Raw genomic sequence first — 26,118 nt, 5'->3', positions numbered from 1 at the left:
ACTAGAAAAACCATTTCTGCTATAGTGGGATGTTAAAATTTCATGTTCTGAAGCTTCCCTGCAAAGTTATGGCAAAATATGTAAAACGCGTTTTCAGGCTGAGATAAGGTGGGGTCCGGAACGCCAAACATAAGAATGTTGATAACTTTGGAAACACACTTCAGACAACTTAGATTTGATGTGCAACTACTAGAAAGACCCTTTCTGCTATAGTGGGAGGAGAAAATTTCATGTTCTGAAGTCTCCCTGCAAAGTTATGGCGCTATCCAGAAAACGCGTTTTCAGCCTGAGATAAGGTGGGTTCCAGAACGCCAAACATAAAAATGTTGATAACTTTGGAAAAACACTTCAGACAGCTTAGATTTGATGTGCAACTACTAGAAAGACCATTTCTGCTATAGTGGGAGGTTAAAATTTCATGTTCTGAAGCTTCCCTGCAAAGTTATGGCAGAATGCGTAAATCGTGTTTTCAGCCTGAGATAAGGTCGATTCCGGACGCCAAACATAAAAATGTTGATAACTTTGGAAAAACAATTCAAACAGCTTAGATTTGATGTGCAACTTCTAGAAAGACCCTTTCTGGTTTAGTGGGAGGTGAAAATTTCATGTTCTGGAGCTTACCTACAAAGTTTTGGCACAATGCAAGAAACGCGTTTTCATCCTCAGATAAGGTCGATTCCGGAACGCCAAACTTCAAAATGTTGATAACTTTGGAAAAAAACTTCAGAAAGCTTATATTTGATGTGCAACTACTCGAAAGACCCTTTCTGCTATAGTGGGAGGTGAAAATTTCATGTTCTGAAGCTTCCCTGCAAAGTTATGGCACAATGCAGAAAATGCGATTTCAGCCTCACATAAGGTCGATTCAGGAACGCCAAACATCAAACTGTTGATAACTTTGGAAAAACACTTCAGACAGCTTAGATCTGATGTGCAACTACTGGAAAGACCCTTTCTGCTATAGTGGGAGGTGAAAATTTAATGTTCTGAAGCTTCCCTGCAAAGTTATGGCACAATGCAGAAAACGCGTTTTCAGCCTGAGATAAGGTGGGTTCCATAACGCCAAACATAAAAATGTTGATAACTTTGGAAAAACACTTCAGACAGCTTAGATTTGACGTGCAACTACTAGAAAGACACTTTCTGCTATAGTGGGAGGCGAATATTTCATTTTCTGAATCTTCCCTGCAAAGTTATGGCACAATGCAGAAAACGCGTTTTCAGCCTGAGATGAGGTTGATTTCAGAACGCCAAACATAAAAATGTTGATAACTTTGGAAAAACACTTCAGACAGCTTAGATTTGATGTGCAACTACTAGAATGACCCTTTCTGCTACTGTGGGAGGTGAAAATTTCATGTTCTGAAGCTTCCCTACAAAGTTATGCCACAATGCAGGAAACGCGTCTTGAGCCTGAGATAAGTTCGATTCCGGAGCGCCAAACATAAAAATATTGATAACTTTGGAAAAAACACTTCAGACAGCTTAGATTTGATGTGCAACTACTAGAAAAACCCTTTCTGCTATAGTGGGAGTTGAAAATTTCATGTTCTGAAGCTTTCCTGCAAAGTTATGGCACAATGCGTAAAACGCGTTTTCAGCCTGAGATAAGGTTGATTCCGGAACGCCAAACATAAGAATGTTGATAACTTTGGAAAAACACTTCAGACAGCTTAGATTTGATGTGCAACTACTAGAAAGACCCTTTCTGCTATAGTGAGATGTTAAAATTTCATGTTCTGAAGCTTCACTGCAAAGTTATGCCACAATGCAGGAAACGTGTTTTCAGCCTGAGATAAGGTCGATTCCGGAACGCCAAACATAAAAATATTGATAACTTTGGAAAAACACTTCAGACAGCTTAGATTTGATGTGCAACTACTAGAAAGACCCTATCTGCTATAGTGGGAGGCGGATATTTCATGTTCTGAAGCTTCCTTGAAAAGTTATGGCACAATGCAGAAAACACATTTTCAGCCTGAGATAAGGTCGATTCCGGAACGCCAAACATAAAAATGTTGATAACTTTGGAAAAACACCTCAGACAGCTTAGATTTGATGTGAGACTACTAGAAAGACCCTTTCTGCTGTTGTGGGATATGAAAATTTCATGTTCTGAAGCTTCCCTGCAAAGTTATGGCAGAATGCGTAAATCGTGTTTTCAGCCTGAGATAAGGTCGATTCCGGAACGCCAAACATAAAAGTGTAGATAACTTTGGAAAAACACTTCAAACAGCTTTGATTTGATGTGCACCTACTAGAAAGACCCTTTCTGCTATAGTGGGTGGTGAAATTTTCATGTTCTAAAGCTTCCCTGCAAAGTTATGGCACAATGCAGAAAACGCGTTTTCGGGCAGAGATAAGGTCGATTCAGGAACCCCAAACATAAAAATGTTGATAACTCAGGAAAAACTCTACAGACAGCTTAGATTTGATGTGCAACTACTAGAAAACCCTTTCTTCTATAGTGGGAGGTGAACATTTCATGTTCTCAAGCTTCCCTGCAAAGTTATGGCACAATGCAGAAAACGCGTTTTCAGCCTGAGATAAGGTGGGTTCCGAAACGCCAAACGTAAAAATGTTGATCACTTTGGAACAACACTTCAGACAGCTTAGATTTGATGTGCAACTACTAGAAAGACCCTTTCTGCTACAGTGGGAGGTTAAAATTTCATGTTCGGAAGCTTCCATGCAAAGCAATGGCACAATGCAGACAACGCTTTTTTAGCCTGAAATAAGGTCGATTCTGGAACGGTAAACATAAAAATGCTGATAACTTTCAAAAAACACTTCAGACTGCTTAGATTTAAAATTTCATGTTCTGAAGCTTCCCTGCAAAGTTATGGCACAATATGTAAAACGCGTTTTCAGCAAGAGATAAGGTGGGTTCCGGAACGCCAAACATAAGAATGTTGATAACTTTGGAAAAACACTTCAGACAGCATAGATTTGATGTGCAACTACTAGAAAGACCCTTTCTGCTATAGTGGGAGGTTAAAATGTCATGTTCTGAAGCTTCCCTGCAAAGTTATGGCAAAATATGTAAAGTGCGTTTTCAGGCTGAGATAAGGTCGAATACGGAACGCCAAACGTAAAAATGTTGATAACTTTCGAAAAACACTTCAGACAGCTTAGATTTGATGTGCAACTACTAGAAAGACCCTTTCTACAATAGCGGCAGGTGAAAATTTCATGTTCTGAGGCTTCCCTGGAAAGTTATGGCACAATGCGTAAAACGCGTTTTCAGCCTGACATAAGGTTGATTCCGGAACGGGAAACATAAAAAAGTTGATAACTTTTGAAATACACTTCAGACAGCTTAGATTTGATGTGCAACTACTAGAATGACCCTGTCTGCTATAGTGGGATGTTAAAATTTCATGTTCTGAAGCTTCCCTGCAAAGTTATGGCAAAATATGTAAAACGCGTTTTCAGGCTGAGATAAGGTGGGTTCCGGAACGCCAAACATAAAAATGTTGATAACTTCGGAAAAACACATCAGTCAGCTTAGATTTGACGTACAACTAGGAGAAGGACCCTTTCTGCAATAGTGGGAGGTTAAAATTTCATATTCTGAAGTTTCCTGCAAAGTTATGGTACAATGCAGAAAACGCGTTTTCAGCTTCAGATAAGGTGGGTTCCCGAACGCCAAACATAAAAGTGTTGATAACTTTGGAAAAACACTTCAGACAGCTTAGATTTCACGTGAAACTACTAGAAAGACCCTTTCTGCTATAGTGGGAGGTGAAAATTTCATGTTCTGAAGCTTTATGCAAAGTTATGGCACAATGCAGAAATCACGTTTTCAGCCTGAGATGAGGTGGGTTCCGGAACGCCAAACATAAAAATGTTTAGAACTTTGGAAAAACACTTCAGACAGCATAGATTTGATGTACAACTACTAGAAAGACCTTTTCTGCTGTAGCGCAAGTTTAAAATTTCATGTTCTGAAGCTTTCCGTCAAAGTTATGGCACAATGCAGAAAACGCGTTTTCAGCCTGAGATAAGGTTGATTCCGGAACGCCAAACATAAGAATGTTGATAACTTTGGAAAAACAATTCAGACAGGTTAGATTTGACGTGCAACTACGAGAAAGACCCTTTCTGCAATAGTGGGAGGTCAAAACTTCATGTTCTAAAGCTTCCCTGCAAAGTTATGGCACAATTCCCAAAACGCGTTTTCAGCCTGAGATTAGGTCGATTCCGAAACACCAAACAGAAAAATGTTGATAACTTTGGAAAAACACATCAGACAGCTTAGATTTGATGTGCAACTACTAGAAAGACCCTTTCTGCTACAGTGGGAGGTTAAAATTTCATGTTCTGAAACTTCCCTGCAAAGTTATGGCACAATGCAAAAAACGCGTTTTCAGACTGAGATAAGGTGGGTTCCGAAACGCCAAAACGTAAAAATGTTGATCACTTTGGAACAACACTTCAGACAGCTTAGATTTGATGTGCAACTACGAGAAAGAACCGTTCTGCTATAGTGGGAGGTGAAAATTTCATGTACTAAAGGTTCCCTGCAAAGTTATGGCACAATCCGTAAAACGCGTTTTCAGCCTGAGATAAGGTCGATTCCGAACGCCATACATAAAAATGTTGATAACTTTGGAAAAACACATCAGACAGCTTAGATTTGATGTGCAACTACTAGAAAGACCCTTTCTGCTACAGTGGGAGGGGAACATTTCATGTTCAGAAGCTTCCCTGAGAAGTTATGGCACAATGCAGGAAACGCGTTTTCAGCCTGAGACAAGGTGGTTTCCGAAACGGCAAACGTAAAAATGTTGATAACTTTGGAACAACACTTCAGACAGCTTAGATTTAATGTGCACCTACTAGAAATACCCTTTCTGCTATAGTGGGAGGTGAACATTTCATGTTCTGAAGCATCCCTGCAAAGTTATGGCACAATGCAGAAAAAGCGTTTTCAGCTTGAGATAAGGTGGGTTCCGGAATGCCAAACATAAAAATGTTGATAACTTTAGAAAAACACTTCAGACAGCTTACATTTGATGTGCAACTACTAGAAAGACCCTTTCTGCTATAGTGGGAGGTGAACATTTCATGTTCTGAAGCTTCCCTGCAAAGTTATGGCACAATGCGTAAAACACATTTTCAGCCTAAGATAAGGTCGATTCCGGAACGCCAAACATAAAAATGTTGATAACTTTGGAAAAACACATCAGACAGCTTAGATTTGATATGCAACTACTAGAAAGACCCTTTCTGCTATAGTAGGAGGTGAACATTTCATGTTCTGAAGCTTCCCTGAGAAGTTATGGCACAATGCAGAAAACGCGTTTTCAGCCTGAGACAAGGTGGTTTCCGAAACGCCAAACGTAAAAATGTTGATAACTTTGGAAAAACACTTCAGACAGCTTAGATATGATGTGCAACTACTAGAAAGACCCTTACTGCTATAGTGGGAGGTTAAAATTTCATGTTCGGAAGCTTCCATGCCAAGTTATGGCACAATGCAGAAATCGCCTTTTCAGCCTGAGTTAAGGTCGATTCTGGAACGCCAAACATAGAAATGATGATAACTTTCGGAAAACATTTCAGACAGCTTAGATTTGATGTGCAACTACTAAAAAGCCCCTTTCTGCTATAGTGGGACGTGAAAATTTCATGTTCTGAAGCTTCCCTGCAAAGTTATGGCACAACGTAGAAAAGACGTTTGCAGCCTGACATAAGTTGGGTTCCAGAACGCTAAACATAAAAATGTTGATAACTTTGGAAAAACACTTCAGACAGCTTGGATTTGATGTGCAACTACTACAAGGACCCTGTCTGCTATAGTGGTAGATGAAACTTTCGTGTTCTGAAGATTTCCTTCAAAGTTATGGCACAATGCAGAAAACGCGTTTTCAGCCTGAGATAAGATGTTTTCCGGAACGCCAAAAAGAAAAATGTTGACAACTTTGGAAAAAGACTTCAGACAGCTTAGATTTGATGTGCAACTACTAGAAGGACCCTTTCTGCTATAGTGGGAGGTTAAAATTTCATGTTCTGAAGCTTCCCTGCAAAGTTATGGCACAATGCAGAAAACGCGTTTTCAGTGTGAGATAAGGTGGGTTCCGGAACGCCAAACATAAAAATGTTGATAACTTTGGAAAAACACTTCAGACAGCTTAGATTTGATGTGCAACTACTAGAAAGACCCTTTCTGCTATAATGGGAGGTGAACATTTCATGTTCTGAAGCTTCCCTGAGAAGTTATGGCACAATGCAGAAAACGCGTTTTCAGCCTGAGATATGGTGGGTTCCGAAATGCCAAACGTAAAAATGTTGATCACTTTGGAACAACACTTCAGACAGCTTAGATTTGATGTGCAACTACGAGAAGGACCCTTTCTGCTATAGTGGGAGGTTAAAATTTCATATTCTGAAGCTTCCCTGCAAAGTTATGGCACAATGCAGAAAACGCGTTTTCAGCGTGAGATAAGGTGGGTTGCGGAACGCCAAACATAAAAATGTTGATAACTTTGGAAAAACACTTCAGACAGCTTAGATTTGATGTGCAACTACTAGAAAGACCCTTTCTGCTATAATGGGAGGTGAACATTTCATGTTCTGAAGCTTCCCTGAGAAGTTATGGCACAATGCAGAAAACGCGTTTTCAGCCTGAGATATGGTGGGTTCCGAAATGCCAAACGTAAAAATGTTGATCACTTTGGAACAACACTTCAGACAGCTAAGATTTGATGTGCAACTACTAGAAAGACCCTTTCTGCTATAGAGGGAGGTGAAAATTTCATGTTCGGAAGCTTCCATGCAAAGTTATGGCACAATGCAGACAACGCGTTTTCAGCCTGAGATAAGGTCGATTCTGGAACAGCAAACATAAAAATGTAGATACCTTTCGAAAAACACTTCAGACTGCTTAGATTTGATGTGCAACTACTAGAAAAACCCTGTTTGTCATAGTGGGAGCCGAAAATTTCATGTTCTGATGCTTCCCTGCAAAGTTAAGGAACAATGCAGAAAACGCGTTTTCAGCCTGAGATAAGGTGGGTTTCGGAACGCCAAACATAAAAATGTTGATAACTTTCGAAAAACACTTCAGACAGCTTAGATTTGATGTGCAACTACTAGAAAGACCCTTTCTGCTATAGTGGGAGGTGAAAATTTCATGTTCTAAAGGTTCCCTGCAAAGTTATGGCACAATGCAGAAAACACGTTTTCAGCCCGAGATAATGTGGGTTCCGGAACGCCAAACATAAAAATGTTGATAACTTTGGAAAAACACTTCAGACAGCTTAGATTTAATGTGCAACGACTAGAAAGACCCTTTCTGCTACAGTGGGAGGTTAAAATTTCATGTTCTGAAGCTTCGCTGCAAAGTTATGGCACAATGCGTAAAACTCGTTTTCAGCCTGAGATGAGGTTGATTTCAGAACGCCAAACATAAAAATGTTGATAACTTTGGAAAAACACTTCAAACAGCTTAGATTTGATGTGCAACTACCAGAAAGACCCTTTCTGCTATAGTGGGAGGTGAACATTTCATGTTCTGAAGCTTCCCTGCAAAGTTATGGCACAATGCAGAAAACGCGTTTTCAGCCTGAGATGAGGTGGGTTTCGGAACGCCAAACTTAAAAATGTTGATAACTTTGGAAAAACACTTCAGACAGCTTAGATTTAATGTGCAACGACTAGAAAGACCCTTTCTGCTACAGTGGGAGGTTAAAATTTCATGTTCTGAAGCTTCCCTGCAAAGTTATGGCACAATGCAGAAAACCCGTTTTCAGCCCGAGATAATGTGGGTTCCGGAGCGGCAAACGTAAAAATGTTGATAACTTTGGAAAAACACTTCAGACAGCTTAGATTTAATGTGCAACGACTAGAAAGACCCTTTCTGCTATAGTGGGAGGTGAAAATTTCATGTTCTGAAGCTTCCCTGCAAAGTTATGGCACAATGCAGAAAATGCGTTTTCAGCCCGAGATAAGGTCGTTTCCGGAACGCTAACCTAAAAAATGTTGATAGCTTTCGAAAAACACTTCAGACAACTTAGATTTGATGTGCAACTACTAGAAAGACCCTTTCTGCTATAGTGGGATGTGAAAATGTCAAGTTCTGAAGCTTCCCTGCAAAGTTATGGCACAATGCAGAAAACGTGTATTCAGCCTGAGATAAGGTCGATTACGGAACGCCAAGCATAAAAATATTGATAACTTTGGGAAAACACTTCAGACAGCTTAGATTTGATGTGCAACTACTAGAAAGACCCTTTCTGCTATAGTGGGAGTTGAAAATGTCATGTTCTGAAGCTTCCCCGCAAAGTTATGGGACATTGCGTAAAACGCGTTTTCAGCCTGAGATAAGGTCGATTCCGGAAGGCCAAACACAAAAATGTTGAAATCTTTCAAAAAACACTTCAGACAGTTTAGATTTGAAGTGCAAGTACGACAAAGACCCTTTCTGCTATAATGGGAATTGAAAATTTCATGTTCTGAAGCTTTCCTCCAAAGTTATGGCACATTGCAGAAAACGCGCTCACAGCCTGAGATAAGGTGGGTTCCGGAACGCCAAACATAAAAATGTTGATAACTTTGGAAAAACACTTCAAACAGCTTAGATTTGATGTGCAACTACTAGAAAGACACTTTCTGCTATAGTGGGAGGTGAAAATTTCATGTTCTGAAGCTTCCCTGCAAAGTTATGGCATAATGCAGAAAACGTGTTTTCAGCCTGAGATAAGGTGGGTTTCGGAACGCCAAGCATAAAAATGTTGATAACTTTGGAAAAACACTTCAGACAGCTTAGGTTTGATGTGCAACTACTAGAAAGTCCATTTCTGCTATAGTGGGAAGTGTAAATTTCATGTTCTGAAACTTCCCTGCAAAGTTATGGCACAATGCAGAACACACGTTTTCATCATGAGACAAGGTCAATTCTGGAACGCCAAACATAAAAATGTTATTAACTTTGGAAAAACACATCAGACAGCTTAGATTTGATGTGCAACTACTAGAAAGACCCTTTCTGCTATAGTGGGAGGTGAAACTTTCATGTTCTGAAGCTTTCCTTCAAAGTTATGGCACAATGCAGAAAATGCGTTTTCAGCCTGAGATAAGGTGGGTTCCGGAACGCCAAACATAAAAATGTTGATAACTTTGGAAAACCACTTCAGACAGCTTAGATTTGATGTGCAACTACTAGAAAGACAATTTCTGCTATAGTGGTAGATGAAACTTTCGTGTTCTGAAGCTTTCCTTCAAAGTTATGGCACAATGCAGAAAACGCGTTTTCAGCCTGAGATAAGATGTTTTCCGGAACGCCAAAAATAAAAATGTTGATAACTTTGGAAAAACACTTCAGACAGCTTAGATTTGATGTGCAACTACTACAAAGCCCTGTCTGTCATAGTGGGAGTTGAAAATTTCATGTTCTGAAGCTTCTCTGCAAAGTTATGGCACAATGCAGAAATCGCGTTTTCAGCCAGAGATAAGGTGGGTTCCGGAACGCCAAACACAAAAATGTTGAAAAATTTCAAAAAACACTTCAGACAGTTTAGATTTGAAGTGTAAGTACGAGAAAGACCCTTTCTGCTATAGTGGGAGGTGAAAATTTCATTTTCTGGAACTTCCCTGCAAAGTTATGGCACAATGCGTAATACGCGTCGTCAGCCTGAGATAAGGTCGAATCCGGAACGCCAAACATGAAAATGTTGATAACTTTGGAGAAACTCATCAGACAGCTTAGATTTGATGTGCAACTACTAGAAAGACACTTTCTGCAATAGTGGGAGGTGAAAATTTCATGTTTTGAAGCTTCCCTGCAAAGTTATGGCACAATGCAGAAAATGCGTTTTCAGCCTGAGATAAGGTTGATTCCGGAACGCCAAACATAAAAATGTTGATAACTTTGGAAAAACACTTCAGACAGCTTAGATTTGATGTGCAACTACTAGAAAGACCCTTTCTGCTACAGTGGGAGGTTAAAATTTCATGTTCTGAAGCTTCCCTGCAAAGTTATGGCACAATGCAGAAAACGCGTTTTCAGCCTGAGATAAGGTGGGTTCCCGAACGCCAAACATAAAAATGTTGATAACTTTGGAAAAAACATTTCAGACAGCTTAGATTTGATATGCAACTACTAGAAAGACCCTTTCTGCTATAGTGGGAAGTGAAAATTTCATGTTCTGAAGCTTCCCTGCAAAGTAATGGCACAATGCAGAAAACGCGTTTTCAGCTTTAGATAAGGTGTGTTCCGGAACGCCAAACATAAAAATGTTGCTAATTTTCGAAAAGCACTTCAGACAGCTTAGATTTAATGTGCAACTACTAGAAAGTCCCTTTCTGCTATAGTGGGAGGTCAAAATTTCATGTTCTGAAGCTTCCCTGGAAAGTTATGGGACAATGCAGAAAACAATTTTTCAACCTGACATAAGGTCGATTCCGGGACGCCAAAGATAAAAATGTTGATAACCTTCGAAAAACTCTTCAGACAGCTTAGATTTGATGTGCAACTACTAGAAAGACTCTTTCTGCCATAGTGGGAGGTAAAAATGTCATGTTCTGAAGCTTCCCTGGAAAGTTATGGCACAATGCGTAAAACGCGTCTTCAGTCTGACATAAGGTTGATTCCGGAACGCCAAAGATAAAAATGTTGATAACTTTGGAACAACACTTCAGACAGCTTAGATTTGATGTGCAACTACTAGAAAGACCCTTTCTGCTATAGTGGGAGGTGAAAATTTCATGTTCTGAAGCTTCCCTGCAAAGCTATGGGACAATGCAGAAAACGCATTTTCAGCCTGAGATAAGGTGGGTTCCGGAACGCCAAACTTAAAAATGTTGATAACTTTGTAAAAACACTTCAGACAGCTTAGATTTGATGTGCAACTACTAGAAAGACCCTTTCTGCTACAGTGGGAGGTGAAAATTTCATGTTCTGAAGCTTCCCTGCAAAGTTATGGCACAATGCAGAAAACGCGTTTTCAGCTTTAGATAAGGTGTGTTCCGGAACGCCAAACATAAAAATGTTGATAACTTTCGAAAAACACTTCAGACAGCTTAGATTTGATGTGCAACTACTAGAAAAACCCTTTCTGCTATAGTGGGAGGTGAAAATTTCATTTTCTGAATCTTCCCTGAGAATTAATGGCACATGCACACAACGCGTTTTCAGCCTGAGATAAGGTCGATTCCGGAACGCCAAACATAAAAATGTTGATAACTTTCGAAAAACACTTCAGACAGCTTAGATTTGATGTGCAACTACGAGAAAGACCCTTTCTGCTATCGTGGGAGGTGAACATTTCATGTTCTGAAGCTTCCTTCAAAGTTATGGCACAATGCAGAAAATGCGTTTTCAGCCTGAGATAAGGTTGATTCCGGAACGCCAAACATAAAAATGTTGATAATTTTGGAAAAACACTTCAAACAGCTTAGATTTGATGTGCAACTACTAGAAAAACCCTTTCTGCAATAGTGGGAGGTGAAAATTTCATTTTCTGAAGCTTCCCTGCAAAGTTATGGCACAAAGCGTAAAAAGCGTTTTCAGCCTGAGATAAGGTAGATTCCGGAAAGCCAAACATAAAAATGTTGATAACTTTGGAAAAACACTTCAGACAGCTTAGATTTGATGTGCAACTACTAGAAAGACCCTTTCCGCTATAGTGGGAGGTGAACATTTCATGTTCTGAAGCTTCCCTGCAAAGTTATGGCACAATGCGTAAAATGCGTTTTCAGCCTAAGATAAGGTCGATTCCGGAACGCCAAACATAAAAATGTTGATAACTTTGGAAAAACACATCAGACAGCTTAGATTTGATCTGCAACTACTAGAAAGACCCTTTCTGCGATAGTGGGAGGTGAACATTTCATGTTCTGAAGCTTCCCTGCAAAGATATGGCACAATGCAGAAAACACGTTTTCAGCCTGAGATGAGGTGGGTTCCGGAACGCCGAACGTAAAAATGTTGATAACTTTTAAAAAACACTTCAGACAGCTTAGATTTGATGTGCAACTACTAGAAAGACCCTTTCTTCTATAGTGGGAGGTGAACATTTCATGTTCTGAAGCTTCCCTGAGAAGTTATGGCACAATGCAGAAAACGCGTTTTCAGCCAGAGATAAGGTCGATTCTGGAACGCCAAACATAAAAATGTTGATAACTTTGGAACAACACTTCAGACAGCTTAGATTTGATGTGCAAGTACTAGAAAGACCCTTTCTGTTACAGTGGGAGGTGAAAATTTCATGTTCTGAAGCTTCCCTGCAAAGTTATGGCACAATGCGTAAAACGTGTTTTCAGCCTGAGATAAGGTCGATTCTGGAAGGCCAAACATAACAATGTTGATAACTTTGGAAAAACACATCAGACAGCTTAGATTTAATGTGCAACTACTAGAAAGACCCTTTCTGCTATAGTGGTAGGTTAAAATTTCATGATCGGAAGCTTCCCTGAGAAGTTATGGCACAATGCAGAAAATGCGTTTTCAGCCTGAGATAAGGTCGATTCTGGAACGCCAAACATAAAAATGTTGATAACTTTGGAAAAACACCTCAGACAGCTTAGATTTTATGTGCAACTACTAGAAAGACCCTTTCTGCTATAGTGGGAGGTGAACATTTCATGTTCTGAAGCTTCCCTGGAAAGTTATGGGACAATGCAGAAAACACGTTTTCAGCCTGAGATAAGGTCGATTCTGGAACGCCAAACATAAAAATGTTGATAACTTTCGAAAAACACTTCAGACAGCTTAGATTTGATGTGCAACTACTAGAAAGACCCTTTCTTCTATAGTGGGAGGTGAACATTTCATGTTCTGAAGCTTCCCTGAGAAGTTATGGCACAATGCAGAAAATGCGTTTTCAGCCTGAGATAAGGTCGATTCTGGAACGCCAAACATAAAAATGTTGATAACTTTGGAAAAACACCTCAGACAGCTTAGATTTGATGTGCAACTACTAGAAAGACCCTTTCTGCTATAGTGGGAGGTCAAAATTTCATGTTCTGAAACTTCACTGGAAAGTTATGGGACAATGCAGAAAACGCGTTTTCAGCCTGAGATAAGGTCGATTCAGGAACGCCAAACATAAAAATGTTGATAACTTTGGAATAACACTTCAGACAGCTTAGATTTGATGTGCAACTACTAGAAAGACCCTTTCTGCTATAGTGGGAGGTCGAAATTTCATGTTCTGAAGCTTCCCTGGAAAGTCATGGGACAATGCAGAAAACGATTTTTCATCCTGAGATAAGGTCGATTCCGGAACACCAAACATAAAAATGTTGATAACTTTGGAAAAACACATCAGACAGCTTAGATTTGATGTGCAACTACTGGAAGAACCCTTTCTGCTATAGTGGTACGTTAAAATTTCATGTTCTGAAGCTTCCCTGCAAAGATATGGCACAATGCAGAAAACGCGTTTTCAGCCTGAGATAAGGTGGGTTCCGAAACGACAAACGTAAAAATGTTGATCACTTTGGAACAACACTTCAGACAGCTTAGAATTGATGTGCAACTACTAGAAGGACCCTTTCTGCTATAGTGGGAGGTTAAATTTTCATGTTCTGAAGCTTCCCTGCAAAGATATGGCACAATGCAGAAAACGCGTTTTCAGCCTGAGATAAGATCGATTTCGGAAGGTCAAACATAAAAATCTTTATAACTTTGGAAAAACACTTCAGACAGCTTAGATTTGATGTGCAACTACTAGAAAGACCCTTTCTGCTACAGTGGGACGTGAAAATTTCATGTTCTGAAGCTTCCCTGCAAAGTTATGGCACAATGCAGAAAACGCGTTTTCAGCCTGAGACAAGGTAGATTCCGGAACGCCATACATAAAAATGTTTATAACTTTGGAAAAACACATCAGACTGCTTTGATTTGATGTGCAACTACTAGAAAGACCCTTTCTGCTATAGTGGGAGTTTAAAATTTCATGTTCCGAAGCTTCCATGCAAAGTTATGGCACAATGCAGACAACGCGATTTCAGCCTGAGATAAGGTCGATTCTGGAACGCCAAACATAAAAATGTTGATAACTTCCGAAAAACACTTCAGACAGCTTAGATTTGATGTGCAACTACTAGAAAGACCCTTTCTGCTATAGTGGGAGGTGAACATTTCATGTTCTGAAGCCTCCCTGCAAAGTTATGGCACAATGCAGACAACGCGATTTCAGCCTGAGATAAGGTCGATTCCGGAACGCCAAACATAAAAATGTTGATAACTTCCGAAAAACACTTCAGACAGCTTAGATTTGATGTGCAACTACTAGAAAGACCCTTTCTGCTATAGTGGGAGGTGAAAATTTCATGTTCTGTAGCTTCCTTGCAAAGTTATGGCACAATGCAGAAAATGCGTTTTCAGCCTGAGATAAGGTTGATTCCGGAACGCCAAACATAAAAATGTTGACAACTTTGGAAAAACACTTCAGACAGCTTAGATTTGATGTGCAACTACTAGAAAGACCCTTTCTGCTATAGTGGGACGTGAAAATTTCATGTTCTGAAGCTTCCCTGCAAAGTTTTGGCACAATGCAGAAAACGCGTTTTCAGCTTGAGATAAGGTGGGTTCCGAAACGCCAAACATAAAAATGTTGATAACTTTCGAAAAACACTTCAGACAGCTTAGATTTGATGTGCAAATACTAGAAAGACCCTTTCTGCTATAGTGGGAGGTGAAAATTTCATTTTCTGAAGCTTCCCTGCAAAGTTATGGCACAATGCCGAAAAAGCGTATTCAACATGAGATAAGGTGGGTTCCGGAACGCCAAACATAAAAATGTTGATAACTTTGGAAAAACACATCAGACAGCTTAGATTTGATGTGCAACTACTAGAAAGACCCTTTCTGCTATAGTGGGAGGTGAAACTTTCATGTTCTGAAGCTTTCCTTCAAAGTTATGGCACAATGCAGAAAATGCGTTTTCAGCCTGAGATAAGGTGGGTTCCGGAACGCCAAACATAAAAATGTTGATAACTTTGGAAAACCACTTCAGACAGCTTAGATTTGATGTGCAACTACTAGAAAGACAATTTCTGCTATAGTGGTAGATGAAACTTTCGTGTTCTGAAGCTTTCCTTCAAAGTTATGGCACAATGCAGAAAACGCGTTTTCAGCCTGAGATAAGATGTTTTCCGGAACGCCAAAAATAAAAATGTTGATAACTTTGGAAAAACACTTCAGACAGCTTAGATTTGATGTGCAACTACTACAAAGCCCTGTCTGTCATAGTGGGAGTTGAAAATTTCATGTTCTGAAGCTTCTCTGCAAAGTTATGGCACAATGCAGAAATCGCGTTTTCAGCCAGAGATAAGGTGGGTTCCGGAACGCCAAACACAAAAATGTTGAAAAATTTCAAAAAACACTTCAGACAGTTTAGATTTGAAGTGTAAGTACGAGAAAGACCCTTTCTGCTATAGTGGGAGGTGAAAATTTCATTTTCTGGAACTTCCCTGCAAAGTTATGGCACAATGCGTAATACGCGTCGTCAGCCTGAGATAAGGTCGATTCCGGAACGCCAAACATGAAAATGTTGATAACTTTGGAGAAACTCATCAGACAGCTTAGATTTGATGTGCAACTACTAGAAAGACACTTTCTGCAATAGTGGGAGGTGAAAATTTCATGTTTTGAAGCTTCCCTGCAAAGTTATGGCACAATGCAGAAAATGCGTTTTCAGCCTGAGATAAGGTTGATTCCGGAACGCCAAACATAAAAATGTTGATAACTTTGGAAAAACACTTCAGACAGCTTAGATTTGATGTGCAACTACTAGAAAGACCCTTTCTGCTACAGTGGGAGGTTAAAATTTCATGTTCTGAAGCTTCCCTGCAAAGTTATGGCACAATGCAGAAAACGCGTTTTCAGCCTGAGATAAGGTGGGTTCCCGAACGCCAAACATAAAAATGTTGATAACTTTGGAAAAAACATTTCAGACAGCTTAGATTTGATATGCAACTACTAGAAAGACCCTTTCTGCTATAGTGGGAAGTGAAAATTTCATGTTCTGAAGCTTCCCTGCAAAGTAATGGCACAATGCAGAAAACGCGTTTTCAGCTTTAGATAAGGTGTGTTCCGGAACGCCAAACATAAAAATGTTGATAATTTTCGAAAAGCACTTCAGACAGCTTAGATTTAATGTGCAACTACTAGAAAGTCCCTTTCTGCTATAGTGGGAGGTCAAAATTTCATGTTCTGAAGCTTCCCTGGAAAGTTATGGGACAATGCAGAAAACAATTTTTCAACCTGACATAAGGTCGATTCCGGGACGCCAAAGATAAAAATGTTGATAACCTTCGAAAAACTCTTCAGACAGCTTAGATTTGATGTGCAACTACTAGAAAGACTCTTTCTGCCATAGTGGGAGGTAAAAATGTCATGTTCTGAAGCTTCCCTGGAAAGTTATGGCACAATGCGTAAAACGCGTCTTCAGTCTGACATAAGGTTGATTCCGGAACGCCAAAGATAAAAATGTTGATAACTTTGGAACAACACTTCAGACAGCTTAGATTTGATGTGCAACTACTAGAAAGACCCTTTCTGCTATAGTGGGAGGTGAAAATTTCATGTTCTGAAGCTTCCCTGCAAAGCTATGGGACAATGCAGAAAACGCATTTTCAGCCTGAGATAAGGTGGGTTCCGGAACGCCAAACTTAAAAATGTTGATAACTTTGTAAAAACACTTCAGACAGCTTAGATTTAATGTGCAACGACTAGAAAGACCCTTTCTGCTACAGTGGGAGGTGAAAATTTCATGTTCTGAAGCTTCCCTGCAAAGTTATGGCACAATGCAGAAAACGCGTTTTCAGCTTTAGATAAGGTGTGTTCCGGAACGCCAAACATAAAAATGTTGATAACTTTCGAAAAACACTTCAGACAGCTTAGATTTGATGTGCAACTACTAGAAAAACCCTTTCTGCTATAGTGGGAGGTGAAAATTTCATTTTCTGAATCTTCCCTGAGAATTAATGGCACATGCACACAACGCGTTTTCAGCCTGAGATAAGGTCGATTCCGGAACGCCAAACATAAAAATGTTGATAACTTTCGAAAAACACTTCAGACAGCTTAGATTTGATGTGCAACTACGAGAAAGACCCTTTCTGCTATAGTGGGAGGTTAAAATTTCATGTTCGGAAGCTTCCATGCAAAGTTATGGCACAATGTAGACAACGTGTTTTCAGCCTGAGATAAGGTCGATTCTGGAACGCCAAACATAAAAATGTTGATAACTTTCGAAAAAAAGTACAGACAGCTTAGATTTGCAATGCAACTACTAGAAAGACCCTTTCTGCTATAGTGGGAGGTGAAAATTTCATATTCAGCAGCTTTCCTGCAAAGTGATGGCAAAATGCAGAAAACGCGTTTTCAGCCTGAGAAAAGGTTGAATCCGGAACACCAAACATAAGAATGTTGATAACTTTGGAAAAACACATCAGACAGGTTAGATTTGATGTGTAACTACTAGAAAGACCCTTTCTGCTATAGTGGGAGGTGAAAATTTCATGTTCTGTAGCTTCCTTGCAAAGTTATGGCACAATGCAGAAAATGCGTTTTCAGCCTGAGATAAGGTTGATTCCGGAACGCCAAACATAAAAATGTTGATAACTTTCGAAAAAAAGTACAGACAGCTTAGATTTGCAATGCAACTACTAGAAAGACCCTTTCTGCTATAGTGGGAGGTGAAAATTTCATGTTCTGTAGCTTCCTTGCAAAGTTATGGCACAATGCAGAAAATGCGTTTTCAGCCTGAGATAAGGTTGATTCCGGAACGCCAAACATAAAAATGTTGACAACTTTGGAAAAACACTTCAGACAGCTTAGATTTGATGTGCAACTACGAGAAAGACCCTTTCTGCTATAGTGGGACGTGAAAATTTCATGTTCTGAAGCTTCCCTGCAAAGTTTTGGCACAATGCAGAAAACGCGTTTTCAGCTTGAGATAAGGTGGGTTCCGAAACGCCAAACATAAAAATCTTGATAACTTTCGAAAAACACTTCAGACAGCTTAGATTTGATGTGCAAATACTAGAAAGACCCTTTCTGCTATAGTGGGACGTGAAAATTTCATGTTCTGAATCTTCCGTGCAAAGTTTTGGGACAATGCAGAAAACGATTTTTCATCCTGAGATAAGGTCGATTCCGGAACGCCAAACATAAAAATGTTGATAACTTTAGAAAAACACTTCAGACAGCTTAGATTTGATGTGCAACTACTAGAAAGACCCTTTCTGCTATAGTGGGATGTGAAAATTTCATGTTCTGAAGCTTCCCTGCAAAGTTTTGGCACAATGCAGAAAACGCGTTTTCAGCTTGAGATAAGGTGGGTTCCGAAACGCCAAATATAAAAATGTTGATAACTTTCGAAAAACACTTCAGACAGCTTAGATTTGATGTGCAAATACTAGAAAAACCCTTTCTGCTATAGTGGGAGGTTAAAATTTCATTTTCTGAAGCCGCCCTGCAAAGTTATGGCACAAAGCGTAAAAAGCGTTTTCTGCATGAGATAAGGTCGATTCCGGAACGCCAAACATAAAAATGTTGATAACTTTGGGAAAACACTTCAGACATCTTAGATTTGATGTGCAACTACTAGAAAGACCCTTTCTGGTACAATGGGAGGTGAAAAATTCATTTTCTGAAGCTTCCCTGCAAAGTTATGGGACAAAGCGTAAAAAGCGTTTTCTGCCTGAGATAAGGTCGATTCCGGAACGCCAAACATAAAAATGTTGATAACTTTGGAAAAACACTTCAGACAGCTTAGATTTGATGTGCAACTACTAGAAAGACCCTTTCAGCTATCGTGGGAGGTAAAAATTTCATGTTCTGAAGCTTTCCAGCAAAGTTATTGCAAATTGTGTAAAACGCGTTTTCAGCCTGAGATAAGGTTGTTTCTGGAACGCCAAACATAAAAATGGTGTTAACTTTGGAAAAACACTTCAAACAGCTTAGATTTGATGTGCAACTACTAGAAAGACCCTTTCTGCTACAGTGGGAGGTGAAAATTTCATGTTCTGAAGCTTCCCTACAAAGTTATGCCACAATGCAGGAAACGCGTTTTCAGCCTGAGATAAGGTCGATTCCGGAACGCCAAACATAAAAATGTTGATAACTTCGAAAAAACACTTCAGACAGCTTAGATTTGATGTGCAACTACTAGAAAGACCCTTTCTGCTATAGTGGGAGGTTAAAATTTCATGTTCGGAAGCTTCCATGCAAAGTTATGGCACAATGTAGACAACGCGTTTTCAGCCAGAGATAAGGTCGATTCTGGAACGCCAAACATAAAAATGTTGATAACTTCCGAAAAACACTTCAGACAGCTTAGATTTGATGTGCAACTACTAGAAAGACCCTTTCTACTATAGTGGGAGGTGAACATTTCATGTTCTGAAGCCTCCCTGCAAAGTTATGGCACAATGCAGAAAACGCGTTTTCAGCTTTAGATAAGGTCGATTCCGGAACGCCAAACATAAAAATGTTGATAACTTTCGAAAAACACTTCAGACAGCTTAGATTTGATGTGCAACTACTAGAAAGACCCTTTCTACTATAGTGGGAGGTGAACATTTCATGTTCTGAAGCCTCCCTGCAAAGTTATGGCACAATGCAGAAAACGCGTTTTCAGCTTTAGATAAGGTTGATTCCGGAACACCAAAGATAAGAATGTTGATAACTTTGGAAAAACACATCAGACAGGTTAGATTTGATGTGTAACTACTAGAAAGACCCTTTCTGCTATAGTGGGAGGTGAAAATTTCATGTTCTGTAGCCTCCTTGCAAAGTTATGGCACAATGCAGAAAATGCGTTTTCAGCCTGAGATAAGGTTGATTCCGGAACGCCAAACATAAAAATGTTGACAACTTTAGAAAAACACTTCAGACAGCTTAGATTTGATGTGCAACTACTAGAAAGACCCTTTCTGGTACAGTGGGAGGTGAAAATTTCATGTTCTGAAGCTTCCTTGCAAAGTTATGGCACAATGCAGAAAATGCGTTTTCAGCCTGAGATAAGGTTGATTCCGGAACGCCAAACATAAAAATGTTGATAACTTTGGAAAAACACTTCAGACAGCTTAGATTTGATGTGCAACTACTAGAAAGACCCTTTCTGCTATAATGGGAATTGAAAATTTCGTGTTCTGAAGCTTTCCTCCAAAGTTATGGCACAATTCAGAAAACGCGTTTTCAGCCTGAGATAAGGTGGGTTCCGGAACGCCAAACATAAAAATGTTGATAATTTGGAAAAACAATTCAGACAGCTTAGATTTGATGTGCAACTACTAGAAAGACCCTTTCTGCTACAGTGGGATTTGAAAATTTCATGTTCTGAAGCTTCGCTGCAAAGTTGTGGCACAATGCAGAAAACACGTTTTCAGCCTGAGATAAGGTCGATTCTGGAACGCCAAACATAAAAATGGTGATAACTTCCGAAAAACTCTTCAGACAGCTTAGATTTGATGTGCAACTACTAGAAAGACCCTTTCTGCTATAGTGGGAGGTGAAAATTTCATGTTCTGAAGCTTCCCTGCAAAGTTATGGCACAATGCAGAAAACGCGTTTTCAGCTTGAGATAAGGTGGGTTCCGGAACGCCAAACATAAAAATGTTGATAACTTTGGAACAACATTTCAGACAGCTTAGATTTGATGTGCAACTACTAGAAAAACCCTTTCTGCTATAGTGGGAGTTAAAATATCATGTTCTGAAGTTTGCCTGGAAAGTTATGGGACAATGCAGAAAACGCATTTTCATGCTGAGATTAGGTCGATTCCGGAACACCAAACATAAAAATGTTGATAACTTTGGAAAACCCTTCAGACAGCTTAGATTTGATATGCAACTACTAGAAAGACCCTTTCTGCTATAGTGGGAGGTGAACATTTTATTTTCTGAAGCTTCCCTTCAAAGTTATGGAAAAAAGCGTAAAAATCGTTTTCAGCATGAGATAAGGTAGATTCCGGAACGCCAAACATAAAAATGTTGATAACTTTGGAAAAACTCATCAGACAGCTTAGATTTGATGTGCAACTACTAGAAAGACATTTTCTGCAATAGTGGGAGGTTAAAATTTCATGTTCTGAAACTTCCCTGCAAAGTTATGGCACACTGCAGAAAACGCGTTTTCAGCCTGAGATAAGGTGGGTTCCGGAACGCCAAACTTAAAATGTTGATAACTTTGGAAAAACACTTCAGACGGCTTAGATTTGATGTGCAACTACTAGAAAGACCCTTTCTGCTATAGTGGGAGGTTAAAATTTCATGTTCTAAAGCTTCCCTGTAAAGTTATGGGACAATGCAGAAAACGCATTTTCAGCCTGAGATAAGGTTGATTCCGGAACGCCAAACATAAGAATGTTGATAACTATGGAAAAACACTTCAGACTGCTTAGATTTGATGTGCAACTACTAAAAAGAACCTTTCTGCTATCGTGGGAGGTGAAAATTTCATGTTCTGAAGCTTTCCTGGAAACTTATGGGACAATGCAGAAAACGCATTTTCAGCCTGAGATAAGGTCGATTCCGGAACGCCAAACATAAAAATGTTGATAACTTTGGAAAAACACTTCAGACAGCTTAGATTTGATGTGCAACTACTAGAAAGACCCTTTCTGCTATTGAGGGAGGTGAACATTTTATTTTCTGAAGCTTCCCTTCAAAGTTATGGAAAAAAGCGTAAAAATCGTTTTCAGCATGAGATAAGGTAGATTCCGGAACGCCAAACATAAAAATGTTGATAACTTTGGAAAAACTCATCAGACAGCTTAGATTTGATGTGCAACTACTAGAAAGACACTTTCTGCAATAGTGGGAGGTTAAAATTTCATGTTCTAAAGCTTCCCTGTAAAGTTATGGGACAATGCAGAAAACGCATTTTCAGCCTGAGATAAGGTTGATTCCGGAACGCCAAACATAAGAATGTTGATAACTATGGAAAAACACTTCAGACATCTTAGATTTGATGTGCAACTACTAAAAAGATCCTTTCTGCTATCGTGGGAGGTGAAAATTTCATGTTCTGAAGCTTTCCTGGAAAGTTATGGCACAATGCAGAAAACATGTTTTCAGCCTGAGATAAGGTTGATTCCTTAACGCCAAACATAAAAATGTTGTTAACTTTGGAAAAACACTTCAGACAGCTTAGATTTGATGTGCAACTACTAGAAAGACCCTTTCTGCTATAGTGGGAGTTGAAAATTTCATTTTCTGAAGCTTCCCTGCAAAGTTATGGCGCAATGCGTAAAACGCGTTTTCAGCCTGAGATAAGGTCGATTCCGGAACGCCAAACATAAAAATGTTGATAACTTTGGAAAAACACATCAGACAGCTTAGATTTGATGTGCAACTACTAGAAAGACCCTTTCTGCTATAGTGGGAGTTGAAAATTTCATTTTCTGAAGCTTCCCTGCAAAGTTATGGCGCAATGCGTAAAACGCGTTTTCAGCCTGAGATAAGGTCGATTCCGGAACGCCAAACATAAAAATGTTGATAACTTTGGAAAAACACTTCAGACTGGTTAGATTTGATGTGCAACTACTAGAAAGACCCTTTCTGCTATCGTGGGAGGTCAAAATTTCATTTTCTGATGCTTCCCTGAGAAGTTATGGCACAATGCAGAAAACGCGTTTTCAGCCTGAGATAAGGTGGGTTCCGAAACGCCAAACGTAAAAATGTTGATAACCAACGAAAAACACTTCAGACAGCTTAGATTTGATGTGCAACTACTAGAAAGAACCTTTCTGCTATAGTGGGAGGTCAAAATTTCATGTTCTGAAGCTTCCCTGGAAAGTTATGGGACAATGCAGAAAACGCGTTTTCATCCTGAGATAAGGTCGATTCCGGAACGCCAAACATAAAAATGTTGATAACTTTCGAAAAACACTTCAGACAGCTAAGATTTGATGTGCAACTACGAGAAAGACCCTTTCTGCTATAGTGGGAGGAGAAAAATTCAAGTTATAAAGCTTCCTTGCAAAGTTATGGCACAATGCAGAAAACGCGTTTTCAGCCTGAGATAAGGTTGATTCCGTAACGCCAAACATAAAAATGTTAATAACTTTGGAAAAACACTTCAGACTGGTTAGATTTGATGTGCAACTACTAGAAAAACCCTTACTGCTATAGTGGGAGGTGAAAATTTCTTTTTCTGAAGCTTCCCTGCAAAGTTAAGGCACAACGCAGAAAACGCGTTTTCAGCTTGAGATAAGGTGGGTTCCGGAACGCCAAACATAAAAATGTTGATAACTTTCGAAAAACACTTCAGACAGCTTAGATTTGATGTGCAACTACTAGAAAGACCATTTTTGCTATAGTGGGAGGTGAAAATTTCATTTTCTGAAGCTTCCCTGCAAAGTTATGGCGCAATGCGTAAAACGCGTTTTCAGCCTGAGATTAGGTCGATTCCGGAACACCAAACATAAAAATGTTGATAACTTTGGAAAACCCTTCAGACAGCTTAGATTTGATGTGCAACTACTAGAAAGACCCTTTCTGCTATAGTGGGAGGTGAACATTTTATTTTCTGAAGCTTCCCTTCAAAGTTATGGAAAAAAGCGTAAAAATCGTTTTCAGCATGAGATAAGGTGGGTTCCGGAACGCCAAACTTAAAATGTTGATAACTTTGGAAAAACACTTCAGACGGCTTAGATTTGATGTGCAACTACTAGAAAGACCCTTTCTGCTATAGTGGGAGGTTAAAATTTCATGTTCTAAAGCTTCCCTGTAAAGTTATGGGACAATGCAGAAAACATGTTTTCAGCCTGAGATAAGGTTGATTCCTTAACGCCAAACATAAAAATGTTGTTAACTTTGGAAAAACACTTCAGACAGCTTAGATTTGATGTGCAACTACTAGAAAGAACCTTTCTGCTATAGTGGGAGGTCAAAATTTCATGTTCTGAAGCTTCCCTGGAAAGTTATGGGACAATGCAGAAAACGCGTTTTCAGCCTGAGATAAGGATGATTCCGGAACGCCAAACATAAAAATGTTGATAACTTTGGAAAAACACTTCAGACTGGTTAGATTTGATGTGCAACTACTAGAAAGACCCTTTCTGCTATAGTGGGAGTTGAAAATTTCATTTTCTGAAGCTTCCCTGCAAAGTTATGGCGCAATGCGTAAAACGCGTTTTCAGCCTGAGATAAGGTCGATTCCGGAACGCCAAACATAAAAATGTTGATAACTTTGGAAAAACACATCAGACAGCTTAGATTTGATGTGCAACTACTAGAAAGACCCTTTCTGCTATAGTGGGAGTTGAAAATTTCATTTTCTGAAGCTTCCCTGCAAAGTTATGGCGCAATGCGTAAAACGCGTTTTCAGCCTGAGATAAGGTCGATTCCGGAACGCCAAACATAAAAATGTTGATAACTTTGGAAAAACACTTCAGACTGGTTAGATTTGATGTGCAACTACTAGAAAGACCCTTTCTGCTATCGTGGGAGGTCAAAATTTCATTTTCTGATGCTTCCCTGAGAAGTTATGGCACAATGCAGAAAACGCGTTTTCAGCCTGAGATAAGGTGGGTTCCGAAACGCCAAACGTAAAAATGTTGATAACCAACGAAAAACACTTCAGACAGCTTAGATTTGATGTGCAACTACTAGAAAGACCATTTTTGCTATAGTGGGAGGTGAAAATTTCATTTTCTGAAGCTTCCCTGCAAAGTTATGGCGCAATGCGTAAAACGCGTTTTCAGCCTGAGATTAGGTCGATTCCGGAACACCAAACATAAAAATGTTGATAACTTTGGAAAACCCTTCAGACAGCTTAGATTTGATGTGCAACTACTAGAAAGACCCTTTCTGCTATAGTGGGAGGTGAACATTTTATTTTCTGAAGCTTCCCTTCAAAGTTATGGAAAAAAGCGTAAAAATCGTTTTCAGCATGAGATAAGGTGGGTTCCGGAACGCCAAACTTAAAATGTTGATAACTTTGGAAAAACACTTCAGACGGCTTAGATTTGATGTGCAACTACTAGAAAGACCCTTTCTGCTATAGTGGGAGGTTAAAATTTCATGTTCTAAAGCTTCCCTGTAAAGTTATGGGACAATGCAGAAAACATGTTTTCAGCCTGAGATAAGGTTGATTCCTTAACGCCAAACATAAAAATGTTGTTAACTTTGGAAAAACACTTCAGACAGCTTAGATTTGATGTGCAACTACTAGAAAGAACCTTTCTGCTATAGTGGGAGGTCAAAATTTCATGTTCTGAAGCTTCCCTGGAAAGTTATGGGACAATGCAGAAAACGCGTTTTCAGCCTGAGATAAGGATGATTCCGGAACGCCAAACATAAAAATGTTGATAACTTTGGAAAAACACTTCAGACTGGTTAGATTTGATGTGCAACTACTAGAAAGACCCTTTCTGCTATAGTGGGAGTTGAAAATTTCATTTTCTGAAGCTTCCCTGCAAAGTTATGGCGCAATGCGTAAAACGCGTTTTCAGCCTGAGATAAGGTCGATTCCGGAACGCCAAACATAAAAATGTTGATAACTTTGGAAAAACACATCAGACAGCTTAGATTTGATGTGCAACTACTAGAAAGACCCTTTCTGCTATAGTGGGAGTTGAAAATTTCATTTTCTGAAGCTTCCCTGCAAAGTTATGGCGCAATGCGTAAAACGCGTTTTCAGCCTGAGATAAGGTCGATTCCGGAACGCCAAACATAAAAATGTTGATAACTTTGGAAAAACACTTCAGACTGGTTAGATTTGATGTGCAACTACTAGAAAGACCCTTTCTGCTATCGTGGGAGGTCAAAATTTCATTTTCTGATGCTTCCCTGAGAAGTTATGGCACAATGCAGAAAACGCGTTTTCAGCCTGAGATAAGGTGGGTTCCGAAACGCCAAACGTAAAAATGTTGATAACCAACGAAAAACACTTCAGACAGCTTAGATTTGATGTGCAACTACTAGAAAGAACCTTTCTGCTATAGTGGGAGGTCAAAATTTCATGTTCTGAAGCTTCCCTGGAAAGTTATGGGACAATGCAGAAAACGCGTTTTCATCCTGAGATAAGGTCGATTCCGGAACGCCAAACATAAAAATGTTGATAACTTTCGAAAAACACTTCAGACAGCTAAGATTTGATGTGCAACTACGAGAAAGACCCTTTCTGCTATAGTGGGAGGAGAAAAATTCAAG

This window comes from Synchiropus splendidus, chromosome 19 (assembly GCF_027744825.2).
Source record: "Synchiropus splendidus isolate RoL2022-P1 chromosome 19, RoL_Sspl_1.0, whole genome shotgun sequence".
Lineage (NCBI taxonomy): Eukaryota > Metazoa > Chordata > Actinopteri > Syngnathiformes > Callionymidae > Synchiropus > Synchiropus splendidus.
Note: the sequence above shows the minus strand (reverse complement) of the source record.